At 36.3% G+C, this 13,321-nt stretch overlaps 1 pseudogene; it reads right to left on the minus strand.

The window, feature by feature from the left end:
* Positions 1–2,651: 2,651 nt before the first annotated feature.
* On the minus strand, positions 2,652–5,086 carry LOC136230360 (uncharacterized; annotated as a pseudogene).
* Positions 5,087–13,321: the final 8,235 nt, after the last annotated feature.

Raw genomic sequence — 13,321 nt, forward strand, 5'->3', positions numbered from 1 at the left:
TGAACCACACTTTCATTGCCTTGATCACTAAAATTAAGAACCCTGTAGAAACTAAGGATCTCCGACCAATTATGTTGTGCAATGTGTTGTATAAAGTGATATCGAAAGTCCTGGCTAACAGAATGAAAGTGGTCCTTCCTGAAATCATACATGATACTCAATCTGCTTTTGTCCCTGGAAGATTAATCACCGATAATGCCATCATTGCATTTGAGGTCTTCCACAGTATGAAATCAAGAATGAAGGGTGTTAAGGGCAATTTTGCTCTTAAAATTGATATGAGTAAAGCATACGACCGGATAGAATGGGATTTCTTGAGGATAGTGTTGATAAAAATGAAATTCCCGGCACAGTTTATAAAGCTGATTATGATGTGTATTTCAACGGTTTCAATGTCTTTTCTAATAAATGGCCAGCCCTAGGGTTTTCTGAAACCAAATAGGGGACTAAAACAGGGAGACCCTATCTCCCCATATTTGTTCCTTATTTGTGTTGAGGCACTGTCTGCCAGTATCAGAAAAGAGGTCGAATCAGGGTCTATACATGGGATTAAAGCCAGCAGAAATGGTCCGTGCATATCTCACCTCTTTTTTGCAGATGACTCATTGATCTTTGGCCGGGCAAATGAATCTGAAGTTGGGAAAATTAGAATGGTACTTCAGCGCTATGAAGCAGCCTCCGGACAAATGGTGAACTATGACAAATCTGAAGTTTTTTTCAGCGCTGGCGTCCCAAGTGTGAAAAAGGACACAATCTGTAATCTCCTCAGAGTTCGCGAGACGGGGGCGTTCCCAAAGTACCTTGGTTTTCCTACAATTATTGGGCGGTCAAAAAAAGAAATCTTTGCAAATGTACGGGATCGTATAATCAGAAGAATCTAGGGATGGAAAGAGAAATTGCTCTCGACGGGAGGTAAAGAGGTCCTTATTAAGGCAATTATACAGGCTATACCACAATACATCATGTCATGCTTCTTGTTACCGGAAACCATGTGTGCTGAAATCCAACAACTCATTAGTAAGTACTGGTGGGGTGGAAAAGAGGGTAAGCGATCTATGCATTGGCTCTCATGGGAAGCGGTGTGTCAAGCGAAGGAGAAAGGGGGATTGGGATTCCGGTGGATCCGATCTTTCAACATCGCGTTAATTGCCAAACAATGCTGGAGAGTATTAAATCAGCCTGAATCATTATGTTCAAGGGTATTAAAAGCGAAATATCTGACAAACTCGGACTTCCTGTCTGATGTTGCATGTCCTAAGCCAAGCTACTTTTGGAGGGGGATACTGAAAGCTAAAGAATTTGTGAAGGAGGGACTGATGTGGCGAATCGGAAATGGGAATTCTGTGAAAATTTGGACCGACTACTGGCTCCCCATGAATAACGCAAGACGGCCACTGGTCTGTATGGCAAGTCCACGGCCGACTCTTGTTAGTGAGCTTATTGATCCGGAAACTAAGCAATGGGATATAGTAGCTCTGAAAAGGTGCTTCACTGATGATGATGTGAGGGACATTTGTAAAATCTGGCTAAGTTTCCGTCAACCAGCAGATGAAAGATACTGGGGTGCGACAAAACATGGAGATTTCACGGTCAAAAGCGTGTACCATATCATTGAAGAAAAGCGTAGAACACAGTTGGACATCCCAGAACAGTCAACGAACAATGCTCAGCTGCAGAAAAATATCTGGAAATTAAAGGTGCCAACAAAAATAATCCATTTCATGTGGAAACTATCAAAAAACATTCTGTCATGCTTCACAAACTTGGCTTCCCACGGTATTCAGGTATCAAAAACGTGCTCATTATGCTATGCGGATGATGAAAATGTTTGCCATGTCTTTATGAAATGCAGGTGGTCACGCATGTTCTGGAAATCGGTCGGGTTATCTACTCGTGTGGATAAATTGACAGCTCCTGACATCCAAACATGGCTGATCCGTTGCTTTGAGGAAGCAAAAGCAGAAGAGCAACGATTCTGGGCGGTGTTATGCTGGAAACTGTGGTTCAGACGTAATAAGTTCATCCACGAAGGGAAATGGCTAACTGACATGGTCTTACAACAGCAAGCGCAAGATTTGCTGGTGGATTACCGGAGATTAACGCCTGATCAGACGGCCCCTGTCACATCGATGCTGCCAGACCACGAACTTACGAGAGTTTGGTCGTTTCCCCCAAATGGCGTGATTAAAATAAATAGTGACACCAAATATGGGGGCCAAGGCCAAGCGTGTAGGGTTGGTTTGGTGGCCCGAGACTCGTTGGGGCAAATAATGGCGTCCGCTGGTATCCCGATACAAAGTTGTGCTTCAGTTGAAGAAGCTGAGTTGCAAGCTATTCTTGAGGGTATTTACCTAGCGAGAGATTGCAGCTTCAACAAGATTATTATTGAATCAGATGCAAAGATAGTAGTGGATGCGCTAAAATCGAGATCTCCCCCGAAATCGCGTATACTGTTTATTTATCAAGATGTTCTAGAATGGTGCTCGATCTTCCGCGAAGTGACATTTTCTTTTGTTCCTAGAGAGGGTAATCGTGTAGCTCGCGCAATGGCTGAGTGGGCGACACCATTAACCCAACCTCTATTTTTTATTGAGGATGTCCCTGCCCCTATTTGGCACTTGGCTCATTCTGATGTAAACTTTTCTGAAGATTAATCTACTATCTCTTTCCAATAAAAATAAAAAAAAATAAAAAAAATGAATACAATGAGAGTATTTACTATTTATAGAAGCTTACTAAATGACGCATCATCAAAACTAACTATATTAGCTTACTACTGACAGAGTTGTCAATAATATTTTAAAAGTAGTATACAATACAAAGATCCTGAGTATATATATAACTGTGTAAACATTTATTATGAGTAAGAATTAAAAGGAAGGTTACTTAGACTCTAAAGTAGAGGATATTAGGATCCACATCCTGAGGAAGTTTATGCTTTGAAGGGAATTTGGGAAGCAAATTGGCAATGTGTTTAGCAGTTTCCAAATATGACTTGTACTTGTTCATGATTAATCCACTAAAATCACCATCATCAAACACATTGCGATTGTTAGTATTACCTTTTGTTACAAGTAAATCCTTGAATAACTTTTTTTTGAAAGACCAAGTGCCAGTTTTGAAATTGAATCTATATAATGGAAGGAATATTTGGCCATAAATTGCAATGAATTCCACAGCCGCAATGATGAATTCAAATTCTTCATTAGACATATAGTATGGAAAGCTTATCCTTGTCCATCCAGGCTTTACTCCATTGTATCCCTGCAATGCATATATGTTAAAGTTAACTTCAATTTTTAGTTACTAAAGTATACAAATGAATTATATACCTTGTGTATGGCAGATCTGATGGCAAGTGAGACATTGTAGTCAATATTGAGCAAATGATGGCCATAAGGACCAGCACAAGCACATCCTCCTCTTGACTGAATACCAAACAAGTCGTTAAGCAAAGAAGCAACAAAAGCACCATGAAGAGGTTTATCTCTCGTCTCTCCCCACATGTTGAGACTTGTTTCTCCTTCTTCTTTAGTAGTAGAATATACGAGGAATGACAAAATAGCTTGCCTTTTGACTTCTGTGTTTCCTAATATGGATATATTGCTGTTGGATTTGAGCCTCTTTATTGCATTTTCAATGTAAATGGTTTCTTGTTTCTCGATCACTTGGCAGCTTACGTAATCTTTAATCCAGAACGCTAATGCGGCTCTTATTGTCTGTATTATTGGAGGAGTCCCACCATTCTCTCTCTCTTCTATATCATCAACGTACAATGTATCATCTTCGTTGAAGCCATTGACATAAGAAACAGTTCCACCTCCACACGTGGAAGGAGGTGAACATTTGAGTTGATAAAGAGCTTTAGTCATTAACAGAATTCCAGCTGATCCTGGGCCTCCAACAAATTTATGTGGGCTAAGAAAAATAGCATCATATCCCTCAAATTCTCCTGATCTCATTTGAATATCCACGTATGGGGCACTTGCAGCGAAATCAAAGCAGACAAAACCACCATAAGCATGAATGCCAGTAACATTGCTGCAAGCTGAAAAAGAGGCTAAAATGGGTCTATTTTGGGTGGTGTAGGACTTGAGCAGTGCCTCAAGAGAAGGCATATCAATTAATCCTATTATGATCGAAGCCAATCTGAATGACTTGAGCTAAGGATTGTCGCCAGGAAAGTAGGTTAGAATGGTGCTCATAAGGTCCCACAAAAACAACCCATCTGTCTTGATTACTCAAACATGTAATAACCCTATCTCTCATTATGGAAGGTACAGAAATACCCATGACCTCCTGTAAACGTTTAATAGCAGCAGTAGTTCCAGATCCACAGAAGATGATGGCATCTTCTTGCTTTCCTCCTAAACTATTTTTAATGTAATCACTTGCTTCCTTTACCATTTTGGTTGTTCTGTGCCCCACGTAACTGTCACATGTATGTGTGTTTCCTGTATCACCACATTCTTCAATTCAAATACTTTAAATATTATCTGTTCACAAAAGTTAATTTAAATTTGATAAACTATGCGCGCTTCCTAACAATGGTATTAATTGAAATATAAAGTTCCATTAAATTATTGATTTGCATACAAATGCTACTAAGGAGAATGTTGCAGCATGTGGTTGAAAACTAATATTAAAAAATTAAAAAAAAAAAAAAAAAGGTTAGGGAAAGGGAAAAGGAAAAGCAAACCATAAAAGGGAAGAAGATTGTTGATGATAAAATTCTCAATATAGTGAAGGGAGCGGGTATGATCAGCATAGGTTAACCTTCGTCTTCCAAAAGGAGAATCAAATTCCACGTCTTTACCCACTATCTGAGATCGCACCCAACCAACTCTTTTCTCCGATTCAGACCGGTGGCAGAGATGTGTTTTTATTGTCATTTTCTTTGTTTGTGTTGGGGTATTGAGATGTTCTAGCTCCATTATATAACTCAATGGTGAACTTGAAGGTCAAGAATATATACAACTAAGATAAGAATGTGGATTAGCAGAGTTTTATTAATTAATTAAATTTCCAATGGATTGACCATTCTATTCTATGAGTTAAATAAAGTAGTGGGCAAATTGAGTTGAGGAGTATAAGAAATTAAGTTGTAGTTTCGGAAAAAGGAAAGTGGTAGATCACTGTTTTCATTTTCAGCTGCTCTGCTCTTGCCTTGTTTTGCTTTTCAACAAAAAGTCGTTTCCCATGTTTCTATACATATACTTTGGCTGCTAAACTAACGACTTTTCATTTTAACATTTCTTTACATTATATATTACACGCCATTAGTTTCTTTACATTATACTGTTGTCCTTTTCCCGTGGGTTACATTTAGGGGGGTAGACGACGGTGTGCAAAGAGTCATTCCGCACAAGGTCTCAAAATTATAAGTCCAAAATTTAAGACATATTTAATCAAATATAGGTATTAGCTTAAATTGAAAAAAAATAATAATAATATAATGTAATAAAATCAATTTATACATTTTTATTACGTTGAGCGCAAATGTGATTTAGATAATTGAAATTCACAACCTTATCATTTATTTATTTCTCTTTATATTTTCTTAATACAAAATTCTATTAAATATTAAACATTTGATAAAAAAAATTAGCACAAGGACCCAAAAAGTTTAAAACGGTCCCGGTTACATTCATTTTCATTTCCTCACATTTTTGCTAACGATAGAATTTCAACTTCATTGTTTAGGCATTGCTTGGTTTGCAATTTAAATGATAACATTATTAAGTGTAATTTCTTTTTATTTTTACAACTTAAATTATTATGATCAATTATTCAAATATTTAATATATATATTAAAACATGAAAAACATGAGAAATGCAAAAATATAGGAAACACGCAGACTATGTGAAAACCATGACAACCACAAAAAAAACACAGAATACAAAAAAAAACATAAAAGATACAAAAAAAACGAGAAAAATAAAGAATAAAGGAAACCCGAAGAATATGTAGAACAAAATGCAGCAAACAACAAAAATAGAGAAAACGCGACAAACAAGAAAAGTACAGAAAAAATACAAAAACCATAAAACACATGAAAATGGAAAAAATACAGAATACGAAAAAACGTGGAAAACGAAAAAATAGTAATGCGAGAAAAATGAAGAATATGCAACAAATGGTAGTATTCTGTATTTTTTCGTTTTTCACGTTTTTCATGTATTTTGTGTTTTTCCAATTTTCTCTATTTTTCGTGTTTTCCCCATATTATCTGTTTTTCCCTTTTTCCATATTTCCATGTTTTCTTCTATTTCTCATTTTTTCCATTTTCTGAGTTTATCCTGTTTTCTATGTTTCTCGCATTTTTCTACATTATCCCATTTTCTGCATTTTTCTTGTTTTTCATACTTTTTTACGTTTTTCGTATTCTGCATTTTCTCTATTTTTCACGATTTCTATATATTCTATGTTTGTGTCGTATTCTTCATTTTTTGGCATTTTTCACTCTTTTCTTGTTTTCCCTATATTTTCATCTCTTTCTCTCTCTCTCTCTCTCTCTCTCACATGTTGTTTTGATTAATAGATGAACGGGGAGTTTTTTTGGCAAGTTAAAATGGATATTGGTTAAATGTGTCTGTGGTATTAAGAATACTCGAAGGAAAAAGGATATGGATATGGAGGACGTAATACGAAGGAATACAAAAATAAAATACCGTGGTTGCAAATTCTAGATAAAGGTTCTGGAAATCGCTGAATTAGGGGGTTGGGTGGTGAATGGGATTGCTGGAGATAAAGGACAGCACAATCATGCCTTGGTTGTATATCGTCAGGGCTACAGACAGATGAGCGGACTAAGTCCCGGTTCAAAAAAAAATTGTTCGTCAAATGAGTGCAGCTCAAGCTAAGCCTTTGTGCTATTTTTGCTGCCATTACAGAAAAACATCCGGAGGATTGCCCGACACAAAGACATGTTTATAACTACAGGGAAAAAAATTAGGACTGAGAACTTTGAGGGTCGGGATGTAATCAGTCATTTTTATCGGCTTGCTATAGATAAGGAATACATACATTGGACGCAAGCGGCGCCGGACAGCAATGTTGTGACTCACCTATTTATGGCACATCCTACATCGATCACACTGTTCCGATCATATTACTTGTTTGTTGGTATAGATTCAACATATAAAACAAACAAGTATAAAATGTCATTCTTTGAGATCATTGGAATGACGCCTTCAAACAAGAACCTCTTGATTGCCTATGCAATCATGAAGGATGAAACTGAAGGAAGTTATATGTGGGTGTTATAAAAATTGAAGCTTTTGCTTGGAGTTGGTGTGCATCCGACAGCCATTGCTATGGACCAGGAGTTAGGGTTGATGAGACCGGTTCGTGAGGTATTTCCTGATACTCATCATTTGTTGTGCACATGACATATTAATAAAGATGCGGAGGATAGAGTAGGCAAGTTGTGTGGATTGAAGGTTTTTGGTGAAATTTTTAAGAATTCCAAATGAAAAAATATAATTGAAGCCCCGACAGTAGCCGAATATGAGGAGGCAGTGATAAGCATGAAGAATACTTCTGCCAAATGGCCTCGTGTGATAGAGTACGTGGAGACCACATGGCTAGTGCATAAAGAAAAGTTCTATCGAGCGTGGACGAACAAAGTGTTGCACTTAGGAAACACCACAACCTGTCGAGTGGAGAGTTCACATGCACAGTTGAATCAATGGTTGAATTCATCTACTAGTGCACTCGATACAATGTAGGCGAAGGTGCACAAGGACATTGAGGCTCAAATCGATGCGATCAAGTAAGACAATTATTCTGTTATTTAATATAATCTTTTAAATTGTAATACATTAGTTTTGTAATCCTTTACTGTATATAACAAGATACTCACTTGAGGACTCGAGAAGAAGATCTGCGGTGACTCACAATAAAGCTCCTTTCGCTTACCTCGACTTACAGGTTTCATATTACTGAATGTGTTAAGTGAATGCGGATGTGTGTTGCCCATGACTCATGGCATTCCTTGTGCATGTAAACTTAAAAACTATATTGATACGGGTACATCAGTTAGTGTGGAGCGCATCCATCCTTTTTGGAGATCTCTTGCATTTAATGGTTTGAGTGACATACCAGTTACTGCTCCCATATATGCTGACAGGTCTGAGGATCACCGGTTTTTTCACTCACTTGTGGAAAAGGTTGAAAAATTAGATCATGCAATGGTGCGTAGCATATCGATCTACATTCATGATCAAATTAACCCGGATCAAAGTAGCTACAAAGAACCTGATGTCAAAGACACGGTTAGGGGTAGACCAAAGGGAAATTCATCAACGAAGCGGAATCCGAGTGCATGGGAGTACAGTTAGGGACCACGAGATCGTGCACGGTCTTCTACTTCGAGGAGTAGTCGTAGTCGAGGCCGGACCTCATCCTCATCTGTACATAACAACGAGATGCCGGGTATATTTTATTTTCATAATATATAAGTTAATGTTAAAGTAAATATATTATCTTTCACGAACTTCATATATTCATATTTTCAGCCGGATTTGATGCGGATATCACCGGATACCACCATTTACATAGGGTTCAGGGACTCATCGTACCATTTATTACTGGATACCATGATGTTGTATCAGCGGTAACTGTGGATTTCGTACTTTAGCCGACGCCATCACAAATAATCAGGAGGAGTGGAAGCTGATGAGACACTACTAGAAAATCCTTGAATTCTGACGGAATATTCTGACGAAAATATTTCCGTCAGCAATTTCAAACGAATTACGTCACAAATACAATCCGTCAGAGGGTCTGACGGAAATATGTTACGGAATAAATTTTCCGTCAGAAACTTATGGCGGGAATATTCCCGCCAAATCATTGATGAAATTTCTGATGGCTGTTTTTCCCGTCAGATACACTGACGGAATATTAGGCGGATATTATTCCGTCAAGCAATTGCAATGGAAATACTGACGCAATTCCGTCAGAATAAATTTTCCTTATATTTTCACATTTTTAATCAAAATCATATTATTTTGATTTAAATAATTTTTTGGTATATGAAAATAAATCTTTAATTAATGTTTATTCATCAAATTTATATTAAATACAAAGAAAATATATAAAAAAAAACGTTTTAGTTTAGATTTTATTCAACTTGATTATTTGAGTTTCAAATTTTTTATTATAACTTTTTGTTATTATTTTTTATTATATGATCTTAATATATATGATTTTTTTAATTTTTCATAATTTTAATTCAATTAAAATTAAAAGTATATCTAGTAAGATTATTATTATTGCTTTTATATCAAGTATAGTTGTGCAATGTACGATGTGTGTGATATTTTAAATGTATTAATAATGATAATATTAATACGAAATTAGGTCAATTTGAGAAATAATTCAGCAAAATATTTTCTCGGTCATGAAATTTATCATCTATACTTCACATGTGCGTCATTTTATTACTAATTAGCGACATATTACAAATATATGATTAGACATGATAAAAAAACATAATGTATTTTGTACGAGCTGGATAAAAAAATTCAAATATTTCACCAAATTTGAAAATGTTAATCTCCAATTCTATTATTAAATCACAAAAAATATTTTTTTAAAAAATAGATCTAACCGATTGGCAACTGGTCCTGTCACGACCGTGTCCAAATTTCTAGAATTTATACCTTGATAGTAGTATATATTATAATTATTAGGTGTGTGATATTAATTTGGTGTTATAGAAAAAGTTTGGAGGTAATTCGATGGTTTTATGTGTAAATTAAAAGTTAGGATAATTTTTAAAAGATTATAGAAAGATGGAGGATCAAACGTAATGTTTGTCAAATTTGAGATATATATCTCAAATCTCAGGCGGTATGATCATCGTCTTCTTCCTTTTCTTTTTCTTTTTCTTTTATATTTATCATCAGTTTTCTCTGAACCGTTTTTTCATCGTTTCTTTGATTTATGGAGATTCGACCGTCCGAATCACTCGAAATTGAAACTATAACATCTTTATGCATAGATCTAAGTCCTAATCGAAGAGTTTTTGAGTTTCGGCAGTATTTGGAGAGGAAACGTCTTAGACGGAGTTTAGAGGCGAATTGAACGGGTGTGTTTTCTTCAATTAATAGCCACGGTAAGTAACTATCAACTATGTTTTTGGTTTCAATATATATCTATATTGAATAAAATGAATTTGATGATTTCTTACGAATTGTTTTTGGATTGAGAAATCTGTTGCGGTTATTGTTGTTATTATTTTGGATTGAAGTCCAAATATGATTTTTATGAGTTGTGATATTTTGAAAGATAAAATGGTTTTGTCCATCTAGGATTGTCCGGGGTAGGAGTTGTAAGTTGTAAGACCATATCTAATGGCGGTATGGCCAGAGTGCACGGCTGGTAGTCCTAACTGTTAGGCCAGGAACGAGATATAAATAAGATATCTCGATATTGTTATGATTAATGTTATGATCTACACGGATGGAATTCGAGGATGGATACACATACACAAATTTTATTTTATGAACTTAAGTTTTGAGAATATTTTATAAGGTTTTGATGACTATCTTATAAACTTAAGTTTTGAGTATATTTTATAAGGTTTTGATTAAATCCCTTTATAAATGTATATATATAGCTATGTTAAGTAAAGTTGGTTTTTATAACTGATAGTTTCTTACTGAGATTTTTGTCTCACCTTTTTAAATGTTTTAATGTTTTTAGGTGAGAAAGTACATGATAGAGAGAAGGTTACCGACCGATTAGGCAAGGATCGAAAGTTGTTGCTTATTGTTAGAATTATGGTTAGAACTTTGGTATTGCAATTGTAATATAATGATATTTGGATAAATTGGAGACTCCTAAGTATTGATTATGATCTTTCTATTTCACGCCCGATGCCGATTGAGGTCGTTTAGGGTCGGGTGTGACAGGTCCAGACCTTTTGGGATGATAAATGGAAGTCCAAACCTTTTGACGAGATTCGATCAAAGCTCGTTGAAGATTGATTCGAGAGGGCTCGGCTAGCTTGAGATATTAACGAGTCAATACCGAGCCTACCTAGGGTTCGGCTCGGTTGCACCCCTAGTCTAGATATGTAGTAGTTTGGGTAAATAGGTTAAAAATATAAATGAGTCTCCTATTTGACCAAATTTTGTAATTTTCCCTCTACAAATTTGCTCTTTCAATTTTTATATTTGAATATAAATATATAAAAACAATTAGTTCAACATTTTTAAACCGTTCTTATACTTATAAATTTAAATTCATACTAATGATTTCTTTATTTATATAGATGATGATTTTACTTCGCGAATCGATGATTTTACAAAGTCTGTAAGGTCTGAAACGTGACGATCTATTTCGCGAAAACGGATTACGCGAAGTCTGCGAAATGTATGATGAATTTGGTTAAAACTCGTTAAAAGCTCGGTTCGGTCAAAGCTCGGCGAAATTCGATCAAAGCTCGGCTCGATCAAAGCTCGTTAAAGATCGATTCGAGAGGGCTCGACTCGAGATATTAACGAGCCAATACCGAGTCTATCTAGGGTTCGAATGCATTATGAAATAAAAGAAAAAAGACATTCAGATTCAGATGGTATTCCATCTTAAATGAAACTTCCTGACGGAAAATCAGCTTATTTGTATTTGTTGCTTTTTGACGAATTTTCGTCAGAAATTGGGTCTTTTGACGGAATAAAAGCTTCTGACGTTTTCCATACGTCAATCAATTTGCGTCAGGGAGTTTGACGGAAAAAACGTCACTGAAAAACATCTGGACTTTGTGATGTATATTTCCGTCAGAATTTCCGTCTATAGTATTGACGGTTTTCCGTTAGCGAACCGTCAGGAGTTTTCGTCAGACAAACGTTAGCAAGCTTAGCGTCGGCTGTTTCTCCCACGTTTCTGTTCTGTCAGTCATTCCGTCACTAAACATGTTCTGTGACGGGAATTGGATAATTTCTGACGGAATTTTCCATCAGAAATCAAGATATTTCTAGTAGTGAGAGTCCTTATAGAGAATGAGATGCGGGCACACCATGATCTGTATGCGCCAGTGTTCTGGAACGGAGTAGATGTTGCCCTCACGCGTATTAAATGAGCAGGAGCGGGGTGTGGTCAGTCCCACTAGATGGTGAGTCTGGATGACTTATATGTTGTTGCATCTGTATTGAATGCAGTGATATTCCTTTTTACTACGCCACAGTTAGGATGTTGCACTATACTGCCGATGCGTTCGGACGATGGAAGACCACGGAGCGAGAGATTGTGATTTGTCATTTGGGGAGTTATGAACACTACATATGTCTTTATTTAAGACCTGGATTTCCAGTGCCTCCCATTACCACCCAATGGCATACATTTTGTGATCCGAGTGTCCGTCACTTGGATAATATATACGCTGAAAGGAGAGCGACTTGGACTAGATTACATTGACTGATGTATATTAGTTTATGTGTTTTAATTAATAATATTTATTCATAATCTTATATTATTGTTACTGATTATAGTTAAATTTGTATGGTATTTATAGGTTTTAAGTACAATTGTGTAGTTTGAGCAAGTAAGAGATATTTACGGATTTAATCAGATAACGGACTAATTTTTTTGCCTTCTCGACACGTGGGCGTGTGGCTATCACGCCTCACCGTGCGGTCGGGCGTGTGGCTATCACGCCTCACCGTGTGGTCGGGCGTGATAGCCATACGCCTCACCTTGTGGTCGGGCGTGTGGCTGTCACGTCCGACCACATGGTGGGGCATATGGCTATCACGCCCGACCACACGGTGAGGCGTGATAGCCACATGCCCGCGTGTCGAAAAGGCAAAAAAAATAGCCTTTTCGCACCCAAAACCCATGAAAGGGCATTTTCGTCCTTTCATGGGACTGGGGGTGGGAATTTGAGACTGCATATAACAACACCCTAAAAAAACACATAAATGATTACAAAATTAAAATTGTTTAGAATATCATCAATATTAACTAAAAATGTCACATTATCAATTTTTAACCGCATTAGATTTTTGGACTGTTTTTCTAACAGCGTGAACCTTGAAGTACCTGTTCATTTATGTTTAAAAATATTTCAAACCTCAATGTGTTTTTTATTTTTTTTGGGATTATAAATTCATAAAAATAAAAATAAGGACAGCAATTGTCAAAGTCGTACAGAACTACCAAAACTGTTTATAGAAGAATATTAACAATTAAATTGTATCAAGCAACTTATATCCACCATGAGATAACTTTACTGAGTTCTTCTAATTCAATCCAACTCAAACATTATTATCCAACGGATTACTGGATATGATATGATTTCAATGAATTACA

This window comes from Euphorbia lathyris, chromosome 5, assembly GCF_963576675.1.
Source record: "Euphorbia lathyris chromosome 5, ddEupLath1.1, whole genome shotgun sequence".
NCBI classification, from domain to species: Eukaryota; Viridiplantae; Streptophyta; class Magnoliopsida; order Malpighiales; family Euphorbiaceae; genus Euphorbia; species Euphorbia lathyris.